This window comes from Heloderma suspectum, chromosome 1 (assembly GCF_057233095.1).
Source record: "Heloderma suspectum isolate Gila_16-S chromosome 1, 16-S_ref, whole genome shotgun sequence".
NCBI classification, from domain to species: domain Eukaryota; kingdom Metazoa; phylum Chordata; class Lepidosauria; order Squamata; family Helodermatidae; genus Heloderma; species Heloderma suspectum.
This window is the reverse complement of record NC_139458.1, coordinates 93005404-93025138: the sequence shown is the minus strand read 5'-3', so window position 1 is coordinate 93025138 and position 19735 is coordinate 93005404. Positions and strand designations below refer to the sequence as shown.

Below are 19735 nucleotides of genomic sequence, written 5' to 3'. Positions count from 1 at the left end.
ACCCTACTATTCTATGAGTCTATGATTCTATGAATTTGCCTCCCTTGGGCCAGATCTGCAAACCGGGCGGGGCGGGGATGCCCCGGGGCCGACTCCCGGTGAGCCCTCGCCGAGAGAAACCCGGGGAGGACCTTCCTCTGCAAGCAAACTATTGCGAGTCCCGCAGCCGCCTCTGATTTCCCGCTCTCCCCAAAGCGGCGCTCTAGCTCTGCTTGAGAGGGCTGCGTGGGACGTCGGCTCGCGCCTCGCATTTCATCTCGGAGCGCGAAGGAGACGGGGTGGAGGCGGGGGCGGTGAGGTAATAGCTTCCCCTCGAGGTGGGGAGGGCGCCGCGCTCGCCGTTGCGAGATCGTGGAGCAGCTGCGGTTTCCAGAGCAACGGCCGCCGATTGATTCCAAAGCAGGCTGTCAGCGCTTCGTCTCGTCTGAAGGAGGAGATTAATTGCAAGGTTGTCGCTTTCCAAACGGTCTCTTTTGGTTGCGCTAACAAGGTGTTTATCTCCAGCAACAGAGTTATTTGCAAGAGAAAGAGAGAGAGAGAGAGAGAGAGAGAGAGAGGGGAGGAGATTGATTTGTGCGGTGACTGATCTGGTAGGAGAGAGAGAGAGAGAGAGACTTTCTTTCCTTTCTTGGCGAAAGCTTTCGTCTCGTATTCCTTTCCGTTTGTTGTGGCGGGAGACTTCCAGCGCAGTTCTCCGCGCGTTTACTCAGAAGTAAGTCCCGCTGTAAGTGTGCGCAGGATCGCGCTGTTCGCGACACACGTTGGGTTCTCGAGCAAAACAAACAAAAGAGAGGGAGAGAAAACCCGAGGAGCAAGTTTTCCCCGTTCCTTTGTGCAGCCCGATCCTATGCACGTTTACTCGGAAGTAAGTCCCACTGAGGCCAGTGCGACTCCCCCCCCCCTAATAAAAATTCACAGGATTGGAACCATGCAGCCCGATCCTGCGCCTTCGCTTGTTTACTGGGAAGCTGGTCCCCCTGTGTTGGGTGGTGTTTACTCCCTTATAAGTGTGCTTAAGGTTTCCGCCTTGAACGCTGGAAGACAGAACCTGCATCTGTCTGTCTTTTTTCCTTCTGTCTCCTAGAAGAGTTCTTCCGACAGAGCCGCCGCTGTCTGCACACCTCCGGGTTTGAGTCCTTTTCCTGGGGGACCCGCTAAATTCCGAAACCAGAGTGGGTGGGGACGGCGAAGAGATAATTTTATCTTTTTCGTTTGCTAAATGACTTTAATTAAGAGCGTAGCCCGCTGTACTGAGACTGGAGACTTGCAGTTAGCGAAGAAACGTGGCAGGCTTTCCCCATTTTCCCCCTTAAAAACAACAAAACAACAATTCTTTTCTCAATCACTGTGTGAATTCATTTGGCTGGCTGATTCGGGGAACCAAAAGTGGAACGTTTTTTGTTAGCTAATGAACCGCTTGGGAGGCGTAGATAATTAAAAGCTTTTATTCCTGAATAGAATCTTAATTCTTTAAAACAACATTTTTGCTTTGCCTACAATCCGTGACAGAACTTTTCCCTGGTTTCTTTCATTTCCCTTTGCAAAGTTGGGGAGTTTTCAACATGCAAAGCGTTACATCTTGGCTTGAGGCAGACACAAATGCAAATCTCTTTATGCAGATTCTGTGGGTGGCATAGTCTGAAAGGTCGGGGGGGGGGAATGAGCATCAAAACACAGGACATTCCCGTCCCCGTTCCCCCATCCGTCCGCCCGCAACTCTGCAAGTCTCCAAATGACTAAACTTGTGCTGAAGTTTCAGTCACTGTCTTACGTATTGTTGTTTGTTAGCAACTAGTGTGGAGCATATTTATAGACAACTCTGCAGTTTTGTGGTGTGAAAAGTTTCAATTTTGTTCAGCCAGCAATGCACCACAGTCCTATACACGATATCTGTATACAGCTTGCCGCGTGCACATTATGTGGATGTGTGAATAGCCACAGGTTGTGTGAGGGGGAAAGCAATGTAAAGTTCAACCACAGTGTTTTGGCATAGGCCCAAACTGAAACTGGTGTGTTCTTGCTGTATGTTGTTGCGCAACAATGGGAAACGCCTGATTCCCTGGAAAACGGGAGTGGGTACCTACTTCTTGGGACCCACTTTTTGTGTACTTGGAGCAAAGACCATGATGCAGCCTGCAAAACCACTTTTCTTTATCAGTCATCACACATAGCCATGTATGCTAGGGAGTGGGACCAACATGGGTGAAGCACCCTTTATGTTGACACAAGGAGCGGAATGACAGTCAAGGATAGGTGCACTGAGATCTATCTTGTGCAGGCATGGAAGCTTGTAGTGGCCTGAGTTATCAAATGACATCATTTGGCAATGAGATTGCCAACTGACCAGAAAAGAACTGGACTGGCCTGTTCTCGCATCTTTAATAGTAGCTCTGTGCTCAGGAATTGGCAAATGAAGCTTTTTCACAGCTTGGAGTTTTTCACAGCATGGAGATAAACTTAATTTCTTTCTGAATTTCCAATTGCACTGGCCAGCTGAAGGTAGCAAGCCTGTTTGTTCATCTGGTGCTTCCTCTTGGAGGCACCAGACAGGATAGGCGTATGGTTGTGCTGCCCTGTGAGGCTCACAGGGCGGTATTCGGTGGAAGGAGTTAGGTGCTCCATTAGCTGCTTGTTCATGTCTATTGTGAGAATCAGATGCATTGGAAAAGTGCATCTGATCCTTTTTGTCAGAGGTCTGCTGTGACCTGACACCTGTCTCAAAAAATAATCTGGAAACAAGTCTGCCTTGTTTTCCAAGAAGCACAAGGTGGTTGGTATACGTGGAGGTCCCGCAACAATTCTGTGAGGTGGTTAGGCAGAGAGAGCACAACTTTGACCTTGTTAGCTTTGTGGCAGAGCAGTGCGAGCTCCAGGTTTTGAGGTGGCCCTTGGGCAAGATGCCTTCAATGGAGCTACTTCCTCCTTGTTCCCATTGTTGTCAGCTGCAGCCGCTCCTCCTAATTGCTACTGTCTGTTTTTGTGCCAGAGAGAAAGAGCCAGTCAGCAAGCAGGCAGTGGCTGCTATTGGTCCACCGCTACTGTTTGTTTGCCCCTCTGGGTCCAATGGAAAGCTTGGTGAACAAGTAGCGGGCAATGTGGGGAACAGCAGAAGATCCAGGGGGTTGTTGATATAGGTGGATGGTAGGTGCCAAACCATGCCAACTGCTCATGTAGTCATAGGACTGACAGAAAGATTCCTTCCTTGGCCCAGTTCCCAAGATATATGCAAATACTAGCGAATGGAGCTGACTTTGCATGGGTTGGAATAACGCTTGGTTTGAGACAGTGAAGCCTACAAGAAACCTTAGGCAGTTGTCAATGTTGGACACACTATACCAATTAATCTAAGTGAAGCCACAGCTGCTGGCACCCTTAGGTATAGCCCTTTCCATGGTATACCCCTATAGCTCCCTGAGGGAGTGATTGGGAAGGATTTGTGTAAATGTGCACTTGCGAAAATGCGCAAATCCCCCCAATGCACATTTTCATGCTTTAACCCATGGTAGAAATGCACATTTTTGGCTGGCATTTTTTATTTTATGTATTTTTGTACGACTAAGTTTGTGTAAAATTCCAGAAAGTAAAAAAAAACGTGTTTGCAAGTCCTCAGAATCCATGCAATTCGGGAAAAGCTAGTCCGCTGCAGAATCCGCAGGTCAGATTCATAGAAATCTAAACTCATTTGATTCCATTGCGGATTTCCCTGATATCTCTATTTCTGGGGTGGTTGTGTAGGAGGGATTGACTGATCCATCCCTCACAGCCTGCTCAGTCATCTGCATGGAATTCCTAGTTGCCTGTTTCTACCAGGCTAGTTGTTGAATACTATCCCTGATTAACCTGTGCTTAAAAAGTTTAATTGATTTAAGCACTGTTTTTAGAGGAAAGGCAGAATATTAAAATAAATTAAATTATATTATATAACAGTATTTGAAACTTGCAATCTTAAAATCAACCCTTAGGAATGCAAAGGGACATGACTGTTCTCTGCTTTCCATGAATAGTCAAGATCCTTAACAGTCCAGAAAATGTGTCTGCAATTGGAAATGTACTATTTCATTGATATATGTATTATTAATATTTCACATTTGTATGCATCTTAATTGTAGTGTATTCACCCACATCTTTAATACAATTTTAGAACAATGTGTAGAAGTGATATGATGTTTGCAAGGTCTAGAGATAGTCCTTTGAGTGAGATCTGGTTGGCCTAGTCGTGTTTGTGATGATCTAAAAGTAGGCATGGTGCCGAATTTTGGAACTGGGAGGTGTGGAAGTCCTTGCTCCAGTTCAGAAAAGCTGGTCCCTTTATGAGCTGATCCAAACTCAGCTTATTATTGGCTCACCTTGGTTCCAGTTATCCCAGCCTTGACAGTTTTAGGCTCTTTCCCTCTGCGGGCAAATTTGAGAAAGGAGGAGAGTGAGATGAGTGGCTATGAAGGCTGGCAAAAAATCCCCAAATGAGCCCAGCCTTTTTAAGCTTTGAGAAAAGTCTCCCCCAGAGCCCAAGCTTCTTGCAAGAAGTCCCTGAAAGAGCTCATGAAGACTGGGTATATTCCAGTTTAAGACTGGATGGAATTTTATCTAGCTCTATTTTAAAAATGCGGCTAACAAACAGTTTAGCAGGATGCAATTATCCCACTGGCCTAGCAAAGGATACCACTGTAGTGCAAGATGCTCTGTGCATAATTTCTTCATTAACTCTGTACTGTCTTTTGTACATGGCTTCTCCCATTTCAAGCAGAGGAAATGTGGCCTCATTACTTACAGAATTATGGGGCTGGGGAAAGTATTTATCGGTTTCCTGAGCTGACTAATACAAATGAGGGCTCTGGGGGAATTTCACTGGCATTGATAGCTTGATCTCATACAGAGATAGGTGAGCGTAAACTGACTGAAATTAATTATTTTATGCATGACTGACTTAACAGTGCAATCCTGTACATTTTTACTCAGAAGTAAGCCCCCCTGAGTTCAATGGAGCTTCTTTATAGGTAAGTGGGTATAGGATTGCAGCCTTATGGGTATTCTCACTGACGTTTTCTCAGAATTATTCTCCAATAAGCTGCTTAATAACTCTCACTAATACATATTTACATGTTGACTTGATTTTGCTGATTTTGAAGTAAATTATAATTATGTTTGTGCTTTTATAGGATGTTGTAGCTTTCCCTCAGGTTTTTTTTTAAAGCTACCCTTTTCAGAAAATCTTCTGTTTTTTAATCATTTTTTATTGTGAATTTTAACCAAACAACAAAACACACAAAAACTGTTAACCCCTCCAAATTAAAAATATAACAACATATTCTAAAATCCTCAGTTTCAAATATTACAATATTCTAAGGAGGAAAAAAAAGAGGAAATAAATGTTGTTGTTTATTCGTTCAGTCGCTTCCGACTCTTCGTGACTTCGTGGACCAGCCCATGCCAGAGCTTCCTGTCGGCCGTCACCACCCCCAGCTCCCCCAAGGAAATAAATAGGCTACACGTAAACTTCAGTAAAAGCAGACCAGATATCCAAATGTAAGTCCATTTGCAAGTTACGCCTATATACCACTCTTTCAAATGTTGCTAGCGTTGTTAAGTCTTCAAACCACTGCATTATAGGCAGGGAGCTTTTATCTTTCCAGTATCGTCATATCAATCTTTTAGCAACCACATGGGCGCAAAAGATCCATTTAGGCTGACCTTGTGTCACATTCCAAAAAACAGGTAAGTAATTTAAGAGAATGTTTACATCAGTAAATATAGAAGAGCTTTCCAATACAAAATTTATCTGTATAAAAACTTCCTCCCAAAAGGAGGCAAATATTGGGCATTTCCAACATAACAATAAGAGAAGCATTAACTACATTACACCTCCAACAATTGGCCGAATTTGACAAGCCTTTATTAAAGAGATGTTGTGGCATCCAATAGACCTGCAGCAAAGGTTTTTGCTGAATAAGACGTAACTGAAGATCCATAGAGATATCCGATGCAGACGCCAAAATGACGGTCCACTGATTAAACATAATAAGACATTCCAATTCTCTGTTCCCTTCCTACTGTAAACCACATGTATCATATTTGTTCACTGATAATAAGTATTTATAAACATGAATCTTAGGTCGATATATGTGGTCAGCTTCAGTAAGTATTTCCAGTAAAGAAGGAGACTCCGAAGCAGTAAAAGCAGCAGGGCCAAATGTAGATACTAACAAATGTTTCAGTTGCAAATACTGCCATTCTGCTGTAGCAGGCAAATCAAATTTATCTTTTATTTATTTATTTGTTTATTTCATTTCATTTCTATACCGCCCAATAGCCGAAGCTCTCTGTACCTATATCTCTCAAAGTTTTAAATAGCAAAAACTCATCATCAACACCCACTAACTGATCCAAGGTAAAGATCCTTTTATCTGTTCAGGTCCACCATAAAAACGTTTTCTTCCCAATCCTTAAATCTGGATTTCCCTGTAAAGTCAATTTGGCATGGGAAAATGGATCAAAGTATAATTGGCATGACATTATATGCCACACATCTCTGACTGCCATAGTTGTGGGAGGAGCTCTTTTTGCCTTAATGTACTGCAAACCTAATGCCATCCATTTAAAGAGAGGCTCCAGACAAGAAGATTCCAACACTGACCAAGGTGGAAAATCAAATCTGAGTGGGAAAGACCAAAATTTAGTACATATCAGCAATTAAGCCTGATGATATGTAGCTAGATCCAGAAAACCGAACCTGCCTTTGTTAATTGGAAGTTGCATCCTTTTCAAAGATATTCTTGGTGGAAAAGAACCCCACAAGAATTTACAAAACAAAGCATTAAGTTTTTGAAAATATTTGCTAGGTATAAGTATAGGGATCACACGTACAACATAAATAATTCGAGGTATAGTATTCATCTTAAGTGTATGAACCTTACCCCATAAACTCAACTTTAAATATACTCATCTATCTATATCTCATGAAATGTTATTAATCAACTTATTTAAATTTAAACTAATCATTTGAGATATATCTCTAGGGATAATTATTCCCAAGTAAGTAATAAACTCTGGGCACCGTTGAAATTGCCAGTTGGCTAATACACCAGTGTATATCCTATCTCCAATTGGCTTCTGACTGTTTTGTTACAAAATACACATCTGGACTAATATCTCTGGAAAATGTCTCCTGTAACTGAATGATACCCCAGGAATGTTCAGATGCTTCTGGGTGTAACTGGATAAGGCTGTGCGGTACATCAGCCATACGTGCACATAGGAACGTAGGAAGCTGCCTTGTACTGAGTCAGACCATTGGTCCATCTAGCCCAGTATGTTGGCACTGACCGGCAGTGGCTGTCCAGGGCTTCAGGCAGGGTTCTTTCCTAGCTCCACCTGGAGAAGCCAGGGATTGAAGCTGGGACCTTCTGCATGCAAAGCAGATGCTCTACCACAGAGCCACAGCACCACTGAGGGAATGCGGCCCTCCACGCACGCACACAAACACAATTCCTGGGTTCTTCTGCATTGTACTTTCTAATACTTTATCATGTTTGACTTCATAACCACCATATTAAGTATGTCATTAAAATTATAATTGTTCATCATGGGTGGACATCCTCTGATTCACTGGCCAAACTGGCCCGTAGAGGTTGCCCATCTGAATCGCAGAGCGTTGGCCTCCCTCGACGGGGCCCCTCCCCAAGTCCCACCCCCTGTCCTGGAGGCTACTGGGGGCACTGGGTCAAGGCACAGAGAGGAATGCCCTTGTTATCGTATCCCCCTGCACCTACTCTTGAATGAAAATGAAAGAAGACATAGCTGCTAGACACAAATTTAAGGTAATGTTTGTTTTGGCCCTCATATGTTGATGCTGCAGTTCCTCAACCATGGTTTCCACATTTATCAGAATGAGCTGGAGTTTTTAATGCTTCCTGCAAGTGAACCCCCTCCACACACACACATCAGGGAGAAAGGGTTCTAGCAAAGCGCACGCCCTTATTTTCTAGTTGCAAAGAGATTTTTAGCATCACAAGACCCTCATTGTCACCTCTGCTGTACCAGGAGACTGAAGTGGCCAACATGCTTGTGGGAACTGATATGCTTGGGCTGAGAAATTGTACATGCCCAGATGGTTTAAATCTGAACCAGAATGTTAACAAAGGTCTTTCAGGTTCAAGTTTAGTATTTATTCCTTGCTTTCCTTTTTTATACAGTGAAGGGGAGAGATGGCTGAAAAACACTGTAAGGGCGTACACAGAAAAGACCCCCATTGAGGGTATCTGGTAATTTTCCTCTAGGAAAAATGAATCTAAAGATTCTAACACTGCAAACTTTAGTAGGTTGTTGTATGGTCCAATAATTTGCCTATTGAACAAAATTAAGAACTGATAAGGATGCAGGAGAGGAAGGAGGATAAAAAGCTTGAGTTCACTAGCAAAGGTGAGATGTGTAGGGATGTCAGAGAATTCCGCCACGGATCTCAGTGAGGCCGAATGCCAGTGCATTCAGCCCCCCGAAATCTGTGGCGGAACGGCCTGCCACCCCCCCGCGGATCCCCCCCGGGACGAGACTTACCTGGGGCGGATGTTCCGGGCGGCTGCTGCGGTGGCTGGTCTTCTGACCGGCTGCCACTGCCGCCATTTGCAGTCTGCCTCGTTTTTTTTTTTACAGAGACATGATAGGCTACATAAAGACTTACGTAGCCTATCACATCCTGGTTAAAAACAACAACCGCGTACGCAAATGGCGGCGGTTATGGCCGCCGCCATTTGCGTTCCTTATTTTACGCCGTCTTAGTCTACGTAAATATTTACGTAGACTATTACGGCGAATCAAAAAGGGACGCAAATAGCGCCCACTACGCTATTTGCGTTCCCCTTTATTTTCGCTGTAATAGTCTACGTAAATATTTACGTAGACTAAGATGGCGAAAAATAAGGTACGCAAATGGTGGCGGCCATAGCCGCTGCCATTTCGTACGCGGTGTTTTGTTTTTTTTTACCCAGAGCCCTCCGCGGCCGGAAATCCGGCTGCGGACGGCCCTGGACTGGGCCTGGCTGGCTGCTCCGTGGAGCTGCCGCGAAGCACAGCCGGCCATTGAGGATTCCTGGGGGGAGGACCGGATCGCCCCCCCCGTCGAGGATTCCATGGGGAGGGATGGAACGTCTCCCCCCCCATGAACATAATCTGTGGAAAGGTAAGTGACTTTCGTACATCCCTAGAGATGTGGTGCCAGCTACTTTAAGATTTGACTCCCTCAAGTGGTTGGGAAGCTTATGCTGTGTTTGCAATGCAGCCCTTGCATGTCAGGAGGGAGATATCTGTTTATTTGATAGCTTAATTAGAATTTCTAGCTGTTTTTTTTTTTTTTAATCTTAATAGCACCCTGGCTTTTGAGATAACCTTTCTTCTAATCTGTTTCCTGAATTACTTTCATGAACTCCACAATATAATGAAATGAGATCATAATGAAATCTGGTTTGCTAGTTTAAAAACAAACCCAAAAGACCACAGCAGCCGCAATAGCAGGAAAACTATTGGTGCACTGTGCATTGGAATATTGATGTCGCCAGCGCTGAACTCTACACAAGATCTATTTTTTCTTAGTGCAGGTGATGAAAACAGCTGTGTACATGATTACTCAGAAATCAATTTGTCTGCATACTAAACCTCATTAAAGGAACAGGAATGGTAAAAAAAGAAGAAGCTGGCAACTTAGTGAACTGCTGTGCTGAGACTTCTGTATTCTCCAACCGCATGATAGTTGTTGTTTTTTAATTTACCCTTGTTCCCATGCCCTTAACAGGCATTATTACAGACATTAGCATGTGATAATGTTTTATTGTATATTTATTTATTTATGCCTCACCCTTCAGCAGATTCCCAGGGTGGCTTATGAAAAGTTAATGCTTATCTCCATGCAGTGAAAAGCATCATGTGATTTCTGTAGATAAATGTCTGTTAAAGGCACAAGAGCATGCCAGGACTCCCCCCCCCCCCCCGAGGTCATTTGGCAAATTTGACAACATGCCTGAAAATCAGCACAATTTGTGCTTTGGCCATTTTAAATTTGGTCCATTCCCTAGGTGCAAACTTTGCTCTGAATATTCACAGCTTCCACCAAACGTTATGCTACATCCAGTCCATGAATATACTTAACACATGAAGCTTAGCACAGGGGCCCACTGCCCCTCTGAATAGAGTGGGTTCTATTTGTTTGGAATGACCTCTGGGTGTTTTAACTTGGTGTTGAGAGTAATAAATCCTATCTTGTTGTTTTGTAGTTCCTATTTTTCTGTTAGTAGGAACATAATTCTTTTCTTCAAATGATTTTCATTTCACCATTCCTTAAAACAGGGACGGCCTCCAGATGTCGTTGGAGTTCAATTCCCATCATCCCTCACCATTGGTTATGCTGCCTAGGGTTGACTGGGAGTTGCAGTCCAATATTTGGAAAGCCACACATTCGCCACCACTATTCTCAAACTATCTAGAATGGACCATTTTACTGTTCACCATTTTCTAGCTGAAAAACCAGATGAGCCATTAAATTTTAAATGGATATGATTTCCTTTCTTCCGGTGTTTTTTGCAATAGATGGCATACTGAATCAGTTGATGAGTTGAACAGTCACTCTGTATCTTTTTTACTAGATTTTCTTTTACTAGATTTTCACCAAGTGTCCAGACAAATTCATTTAGCCTCCATAATCTGTCCTCTGGGTCCAATCAGATATAATACCATATTTAACCTTGTAAATGTATGTGCTTCATGATGTCTTTACATGCGTACTGAAACTGGAGTGTGCGCTAAAGGTTTTGACAAGGTACGAGTAAGGCTTTTGGCCGTACATGCAGCCCCTTCACTCCTCTCTTTGTCAGAACAATCAGATCAGGAAGTCTTCTATTAATTATGTTCCTGTTTTGTCAGAACTGGATAACTATGATTAATTGCTTCAGAACAAGCCAGGATATTAAACCAAGTTCAAACCTTGGGACTGTATCCAATGGTGTCATTTTGATAGCACAATAGTCTACTGCTTGCAGGAAACCTGTTTTTATTCTTATGCAACAGTTGCATCCAATACTTTGAGTCTGGTTGTGCAAGCTGTTATACAAACTGTTGCACAAGGCATTCCACAGCATGTTGTATAAGCAGTCGTGCAAGCTGTTTCACAAGGCCTTTGCATGAGCTATTTGCAAATTGTTGCACAAGGTGTTGCACAACTCAGTTACACTTCATTAGACCAGGTTGCGGCGGGTTCTGGATTATATTGAATGTTACACCAGTGGGAAAATGACAAGTGTTGGAGTTGTTCTGCTAGAGGTTGCACAGCCGCTATCATAACTAGCACAGCTAGTGCAAGAAGCACCTAGTCCAAGGAAGATGTAATGAGTTGTGCAACGCCTTGTGCAGAACCGTTTGTGGAACGCGCTCATGATTTCATATCCTGGCTTGTTCCATAGTTTCCTGGGTTGGATGAATTGAAAGACTATAGTTAACTGATGACTTTCTGGTGTGTTTGCTGTTGTTGTGAAGGGGCTGCATATGCAGATCCAGAGATAATAGTCTGAATGTTGTCATGTGAAATTGTGTTAGGGTTTTGCATTTTTACTGTGGGACCATTAATGTAACTGTGTTTTTTTGGTCTGAAATTTCCCTCCCCCCCCCCTCCCCCTCTCTCTCTCATATAATATATGTTTAATTGCCTGGTATTTCAGGCTAACATTTTTTAAAACTTCCTACCATATTATCTGATAGTAAATACATTTTGCGTGGAAATGTAATGTTTGTTTATTTATTTAAAATATTTCTTGGCTGCCTTTCAGCTCCCAAGGGAGCTTACAACAATAAAACATACAGAACCATTAAGATATTAAAGGTGATAAAAACGCAGTAAAAACAGCAGCAACAACAGCAATCCTATCAGGAGAAGGCGAAGGTAAACTAATAAGTTTTCAAGACCTTCTTAAACGCCTGTAATGATGGAACATGGCAAATCCCCAATGGCAACTTATTCCAAAGGTGTGGGGCCACTGTAGAGAAGACCCTCTCAGCTGTGATCACCTATCTAACTGATCTCACAGGTGGGCAGATGAGAAGGGCCTCTCCTGCTGATCTTAAAGTGCAGGCAGACTGATATGGCATAATATTAAAGATACATCTGAGTGCACTAACTACACCTAGTAGATTTAGGCTGCAATCATATACAATTAAGTGAGAGTAAGGCTTATTAAACTCAGTGGAATTTGCTTCCAAGTAGATATACATTGATTGCTTTGTTACATGTTCAGGATATTGTTGGAAAGTAAATATAGAAAAAATGGAGATTTGCAGATTTTAATTGCTGGAAACGGGAATAGAAGGTATCTTCTATTAAGGAATGGTTTTAAAAGTTTGGGATATTGCAGATCCACCTGAATTCACACTGATAACTCAGTTATCAATCACCTGTATGGCAGGGATGTCTCTAGGGAGTAGCAGGTGATAGTGGGCATCCCTCCAAAACATTTCTTGCTATCCTTTCTTCTTCTATCCCATCTGATCAGTAAAGTAATGAATAATAGCAAATGAATTGTTGGAGAATCGCAGCACATTAATCTCAGGGTTTGAATAAATGCTTGCATGCGGTTTTAAGTGAATAAAAATGAATCCGTCTCCCTCAACTTCCACTCAATGAAGCTAGTTGGCAGGCATGCAGATTTCTACCCGCAAGGCAGATCTACCACCTCTAGCTGCCTGAATGTAGTAAAGAAAAAGTCTTGCTCTCCCAAGCATAATCTGATGGCCTTTTAGTCCTCAGAATGAATCATTCTAGACTCACCATTGCCAAGCATTAAGAGATTTATGGCCACAGAATATCCTAAAAGAACATTTCCACACATCAATCCCACATTGGTTCTCTTGTAGTGCTTCTGAAGATCTGCCTTCCATGTGTGTGGGTTGATACTACATGCTGCTATGCATTGATAAGGAAACCAACAGATGCAGAACCACAGGGATGTATGTGCATGTGGATGACTATGCGTCTCATCATTCATATCTACATCCAACTGTAGCAGTGGGATCCTTATACCAAATGCCACATGCATCTTTCACTGTGTTTAAGAAATGTGCCTCCTGTGCTTTGCCTATGCTGATTGTTGTTGTGATCGTGTATGGTTTTATCCCAGGGACGGTCCACTTGTGGCCCTCCAGATGTGTTTGCCTACAGTGCCCATCAGCCCTAGCCAGCATAGCTAGTAGTGAGGAATGATGGGAGTTGTGGCTTTCCAGATGGTTTGGCCTACAAGTTACCCACCCCTGTTTTGTTGCATATGATACTAATGTCTCCCTGTGCCTTGTGTTGTGCAAATATATTTGGACCAAAGTTGGAAGTTACATTAAATTCACTAATTGGGATGAGCTAACTGAGACGTCTTTCGGTTAAAATAAAATGAGAAAATGTTATTTTATAGTCAAAAGGCTATGTCAGAATTATTGAAAGTAGCGTTATTACAAATGTGGCTTGTGATAAGAGTCTATAGTCCGTTCCAGATATGATGATGATGATGATGATATGTGGAGGGAGAGAGGGAAAGGAGATTGTAAAGAGGACACTAATTGGAAGTGTGGCTGAGTTTTCCTCTGCGTTGCCACAGTCTGTTCAAGGTATGTAATAGGGAGGCGTTCTCAGCTCCCAAGGAGTTTTCCATGTCTCTTTAATGACGCCTGTCTTGCACCTTGAGAAATATTCGCTTAGGCCAGGTGTGGCAACTTTGAGGGGGGTCTTCAGGGGCCATTTCCCACCTCCAGAACCCCATTGGGCTACACTCATGCTACTGCACCACCAAGGGCAATCCCCCCCTCCCCGGCAGTTTGCTGCCAAATTTCGGCAACAAATTGCTACGGAGGCTTAAAAAGGGACAAATTTAGCTTGTTTTGGGGGGCGGGGCAGCAGCAGGGGGGCACATGCAGGCTGCATGTCGGCCACCTCTGGCTTAAGCAATGTGGAGGCTTAAAATATACATAAGAATGTGAGTCCTAAATGTGCTTACTCAAGTAGACTTTAATGGGCTTAGCTTCCTATTAAATGTGTTCAGGATTGAAATCAGATGATGTGAAAGAGGCTGATGTCGTGTCTGGGAGCCCAGGTCTGTTGAGATAGATGCAGATACTGGTTTCATTTTGTGTAGACTTCCTTTTTGTGCCTTGCTTTAGCTTGGTCTCAGCAACTAAAAGTAAAACCTGGTTGATACCACTGAAATGTAATGGATGTTTTGCATGCCTGCTCCTAATTATATGTACACTGGAGCGATTGGTTGCTCTCCATTTTGCTGAGTTTATCATTCCAGTCAGATCAGTGAGAATTAGTATAGCCCAATGAATAAGGCTTTAAGAGACAAGCAGCCTGTATTGTACCATAAACCACTGCTGCAGATTAATCTATGTATGCTTGGTATTGGACAAAAGCATCAAAACAAGTGGGTCTCTATGAAGGAAAAGTACTTTTGTATCAAATCAACCTTGGCCCATGATGGGTAATTCTACGTGTTCATATAACTGGTGATCACACACAGGTATGGCTATATTGTTTTTACAAGGCGATTTATTTATATTTGTATGCTGCTTTTCTGACCCAAAGGAAATCCAAGGCGACTAGCCACATAAATATAGTAAGTTGTATCCAGCATAAATATAGTAAGTTGTATCCAGAACAACCACTGCTGGTGGAATAAATTCCCCCCTTACCCCCTGCAGCCTCCCACATGCCCCTATCTGATCTGGAGCAGATGGCAGTGGGTGGAGGTCAGTGGGGCGGACCAGTGGTGCCTCCTTCACACCTTGGATAGCTCCTTTAGAGTTCTGGCTCTGACTGAGACTCAGAGCGGATTCACTGACCCACTGACATCAGAGCCACCAGCCTCCACTTTGGCATGAATACACATCTGTAGATGTGACATTGGATGTCACCCTATGAAATAAAATACAGTAATGACACACCAGAGCATAGTATTATAAAAGCAAAAACAATAAGCACATCAGCAGCAAAACAGACTGCAGCATTAGCGCCAGCAATAATTGATAAAGCTAAATCTAGAGCCAAATGATCGGGGAACCCCTGCTCCCCAGTAATGGCCTGAATTAGCTTTCCCCAACCTGGTCCCCTCCAGATGTGTTGGACCATTGGCCCCAACCAGCATGGCCAGTGGTCAAGAATGCTGAGAGTTGTAATCCGAAACGTCTGGAGGACGCCAGGTTGGGGAAGGCTGGTCTGAATGACAGCAACTTCGCCTGTGCCTAGAAACCGATGGAGGAGGCCAGCTGAGCCTCCTGGGATGGCAAACTCCAAAGCGTGGCTCCTGGCAAAGGCTTTTAACTACCAACATGCCATAGGCCTTTCCCAGCTTGATGCCCCTCGGAGGTTTTGAACTACACTTCCCATTATTCCTGACTATTGGCCATTCTGGTTGGGGCTGGTTGGAGTTGTAGTCCTATGACTTAGGCCAAGGGTTTTTTATGCTGTTCCTCCAAATGTGATATAGTGCTCAGGTCAGTAGCAATGGGTTTTGCCAGGGATTGCCGCCTCCTCATTTTCTTGGTGGACCTCATGCACTGTTAATGGCTGAGAAGCAGGAATTCAGCAGGTGAAGTCTCTTCCAGCATGGAGATGATGTGATGGAAAACCTTCACCTGTTGAATTCTTGCCTGCCATACAGCAGTTAAGGAATCCTGCTGTTGATTTCAAATAATGACAGTCTGGTCTGGCTCTGGTCCATTCTAACATGAGCCTATTTCACTTGCTTATTATTGTTTCTGTTTAATTATAGTCCATGCGTCTCCTCCCGGTCACAGAGTACATAATGCTGAGTTTCTTGGCTAGCTGTTCCAGCATTCCTCTTGTCCTGAAGTCCAGCCAATCTTAATCGTCTTCTCCCCTTGGCTGCCAACTGGCCGCCTGCCTATTGTGGGCAACTCAGGGGAGGAGCTGTGGGAAGGTGCATCCTACTTCTGTCTCTTCCCACTTGCAGCTGTGTGCTGCTGCAGTTTTCACTCTGATTCCTTGAGAGGCAGATGTCTGCTCCTCAGTATGAGCGAAAGGTAAGGGAACAATATTAGCATGTTTTCATGGGCTAGTGTTGGGAATGGAATGTGTTTTGGTTTGTGGGATTTTGTGTTGCTTTACAAAAACTCAGATCTCTTTTGAATGACTTTCCGCTGTTTAGCTAATGTGAGGCATTATCAGCTATGCTCACTTTAGCAAGGCCTTTCTTGCATCCAAATGGTTCTTTTATTTCTCTTTCTCAAAACAAATTCTTTAAAACAGTACTTGCACAATGGTCAATGCTTTATGTTTAAAGAAAATGGTGAAGGAGTTCAGTTTTTGCGTATGGCCTTTTGCACTAAAGCTGCAATCCTATACCCACTTTGAACTCAATAAGACTATCTATTGCCATGTATAGGATTATGCTGTAAGTTAATCTTTTGAGGGTGGTATGGGATGACATAAAGATTTTAAGAAAACAAGTATAACTTTAGAAAAGACAGTGAGAATGTTTTACTAATTGATAACCTAAAAAAAGGGGTGCCCTGGGACAAACCCCTTATTTTTGAAACCTGATAACTACTTTGGCTGCAATTTTAAGCACACTGTCTAGGGAGTAAGCTCTGTTGAACACAGTGAGTTACTTCTGAGGTAATGTGTTTAGGATTGCACTGTTAGCCTTGTACGACACTGGAAAATAACTGACGTATAGTGACAATCTCTGAAATGGGATAGCAACACTTAATGTTTCTGGGTTTCCGGTGACTGGATTCTAAACATATCAGAAATGCTTTCCCTCTTACTAGTGCATACCTAAATATAAACAAAAGAAATAAGGGAAATACAAACCAGCTCAGCTTCAAAATAATACTTAGTTTCTGGTGTCCTCACTATATAGAGAGTACATATATGAACTGGAAGGATCTGTGCGTGGTCTAACAAAAGCTGCAGTTTGTACAAGCCAAGTATGTGGATTGTAGTCTAGAGCAGGGGTGGGCAGAAAGTAGTTCTCCAGATGTTTTGGACTTCAACTCCCAGCATTCCTGACTATTGGACATGCTGGCAGGGGCATCTAGGAGTTGAAGTCTGAAACATCTGGAGATCTCCTTCTGCCCTCCCTTGGTCTAGAGTCACTACCGATCATTATTTGTATGCAATTCCAAAACGTCACAGTTCAAGGGAGTTGACTTAGTTTAGACTATGGACATCACTCCAGAACAATGAAATTGATTGGCAGTAGGATTAGGGCAAACAAAAGAATTACTTTGTGTAACTCATAATTCCTTTACAGGATTCAGGACCACAACGTGTATAGCTGCCATATGATGGATGCTCCTCAAGGCAAGCTATTCCTTTGACATGCATATTGATCCGCATTGTATAGTTGGTCTGCATGCCACTGCAGGCTCTAGCCAGGAGTGTTCAGATTGTATCCAGTGTTAAGTGTACTGGGATTTAAATTAGACCAATGTTGGATACAACCCTTTGGCAGCTCTGATCTGGATGAGGGGAAACAAACTTAATCCAGACAAGATGGAGGTGCTGTTGATTGGATATTCTTCTGACATGAGTGGAGATGTGCAACCTATTCTGGTTGCACTTCTCTTAAAGAACCAAGTGTGCAGCTTTGGGGTTCTTCTGCACCTGACAGTATCCTCTACTATCCACATGACATTGTGGGTTTGGAGTGCTTTTTACCAGCTTTATCTGGTTCACCAACTGCAACCTCCTTGGAAGAAGGTAAATCCACCTTTTGTCACTTGTGTACTGGTTATATCCAGACTGGACTACTGAAGTGCTCCCTGTGGGGCTGCTTTAAAGATAGTTTGGCAACTTGTTCAAAATGTGGCTGTTGGGATGCTGGTAGGAGCAAGTCAGTCAGAATGTTACACCTATTGCACACCAATTGCAATGTTTACCAGTTCATTTCTGGGCTCAGTTTAAAGTGCTGACGGCCTCGGGCCAGGTTATCTGAAGGACTGCTTGTACCTGTATGAATCTGCCTGAGTCCTGCTCCTGAACACTTTTAGAGACCTTTCTCTCTGCCCCACCACCAGCAGAGATCCAACTGGTGGGTACCAGGAATGGGGCCTTTTCAGTAAAGCATCACACGTATAGAATTCTCTGCCCAGGGAAGTCTACCAAATCTACTCTTTTCCCATTTTCCATCTCTGAATGGCTTCTTTTAAAAAAGAAAAAGTTTGTGACTGTTTTTATGCAGTTTCTGTGGATTTTTATGCTGATATATTTTTACATGTTTTTGAGGCTTGATTGATTTTTATAACATTGTTCTTGTGATTTTTGTAAGCAGGATAGAAACAATTAAAATAAATACTTAAAATAAATCTGGAAGTTAGTGGTGTCAAGCTTTCCAGGCAGTGAGGGCTGATATATTTGACAAGTTGGTACATATTGAAATGGTTTTCTGCATGAAGCAGCCCCAACACTGAGACAGTTTTTAGTAAGCTTGATGTGGCTTGAAAAGCATGCCTTAGTTGACTCTAGAAATGATTGGGTATAATTTGTGTGTGCTCAATTGATCTATGAATGACTAACAGTCATAAGAGCTGTAACTACTGGCATCTGGTATTCAGAAATATTCTGCCTCTGAGCATGGAGGCTCCATTGTTAGATATTGCCACCGTGCCTTGCTTGTTAGTTTCCTGGGGCAGCTTACTGGCCATTGTTGTACTGGGTGAGATAAACTGGTTTTGGCTTGATCCAATTCTTAATTGTCTTACAATTCTATATTGTATATTCCATATAGTCAGCAGCTGGAGGCCTCAAGGCGAAATCCGCCCGATTCTCTTTTGGGGCAGACTCTAGAAACGAATGAAGGCAAGAAGGGGTGCCAAGTATTATTAAGACTTGGCAACAGGCCACCCTAGGGTGTGTGGCATGACCCCCACCCCCACCGTCACTCAGAGTAGCTTCCCAGCAAGCCTACTTGCTGACTTCAGCCATATAGCAGATATCATAGTTTCCCATCTTTCTCTCTGTTTTTTTTTTTAAATTGTAAATATAGAGAACATACAAAACATTGCAAATGCATCACAAATACATTATGTAAACAGTCACAGATCAATATAAATAAATAAATGTATTCAGTTATTAGTAGTCAACCTTTCATAACCATTTTATACACAATTTTCCTGATTTTCAATAATTATAAATATATACAAAACAACTCATTAATGTAGTATGCATGCAATATGTTCATAATGCAAATGCTCTGTACTCATTAATATCCATATTGTTTCATATAATAAATAAATGGAATCCAAAGTAGTTCGAGTTTTGTGTGTGTACAGCTTCATGTATCAGTGGCGGGCAACTTGTGGCACTCCAGATGTTTTGCCCTACATCTCCTATCATCCCTGTATTAGCTGTGCTCACTAGGGCTGTTGGGAGTTATAGGCCAAAACATCTGGAGGGTCACAAGCTGCCCACCCCTGACGGAAATCTACAATTTCTGCTAATGTAACTATTGAGGCTATATGTCATATTTTGTTAATCCATTTAACTCTGTGGCACATAATGATTTTAAACCCTAGGTTCCAACTGTGGCTTATCAGAGGAGAGACAAGTCAGAGTTCCTGGTTTGGACATCATGCTAAACAGCCCAGGGATGAAGAGTCCCTGGGTTGTTTAGCTGCTCCCACTTGCAGGAGGAGCGAAGTGGGAGTGATAGTTCATGCTGCTCAAACATGTGAGCTCATTCATGACAACCCAGGG

General features: G+C 43.0%; 1 protein-coding gene across 6 annotated transcripts in view; it reads left to right on the top strand.

The window, feature by feature from the left end:
- Window positions 1-240: 240 nt before the first annotated feature.
- The window catches only part of PRR5L (proline rich 5 like), an 85345-nt gene continuing 65850 nt past the window's right edge, over window positions 241-19735 (top strand). Inside the window, exons 1-2 of one of the 6 annotated variants that reach the window (XM_084851128.1) lie at window positions 309-490; window positions 5389-5523. The gene's annotated coding sequence lies outside the window, so the exon portion shown is untranslated. Of the gene's footprint in view, window positions 491-562; window positions 713-5388; window positions 5524-15990; window positions 16057-19735 lie in introns of those variants that run through there. The other 5 variants (XM_084851146.1, XM_084851106.1, XM_084851117.1 and 2 more) reach the window with 5 other exon arrangements.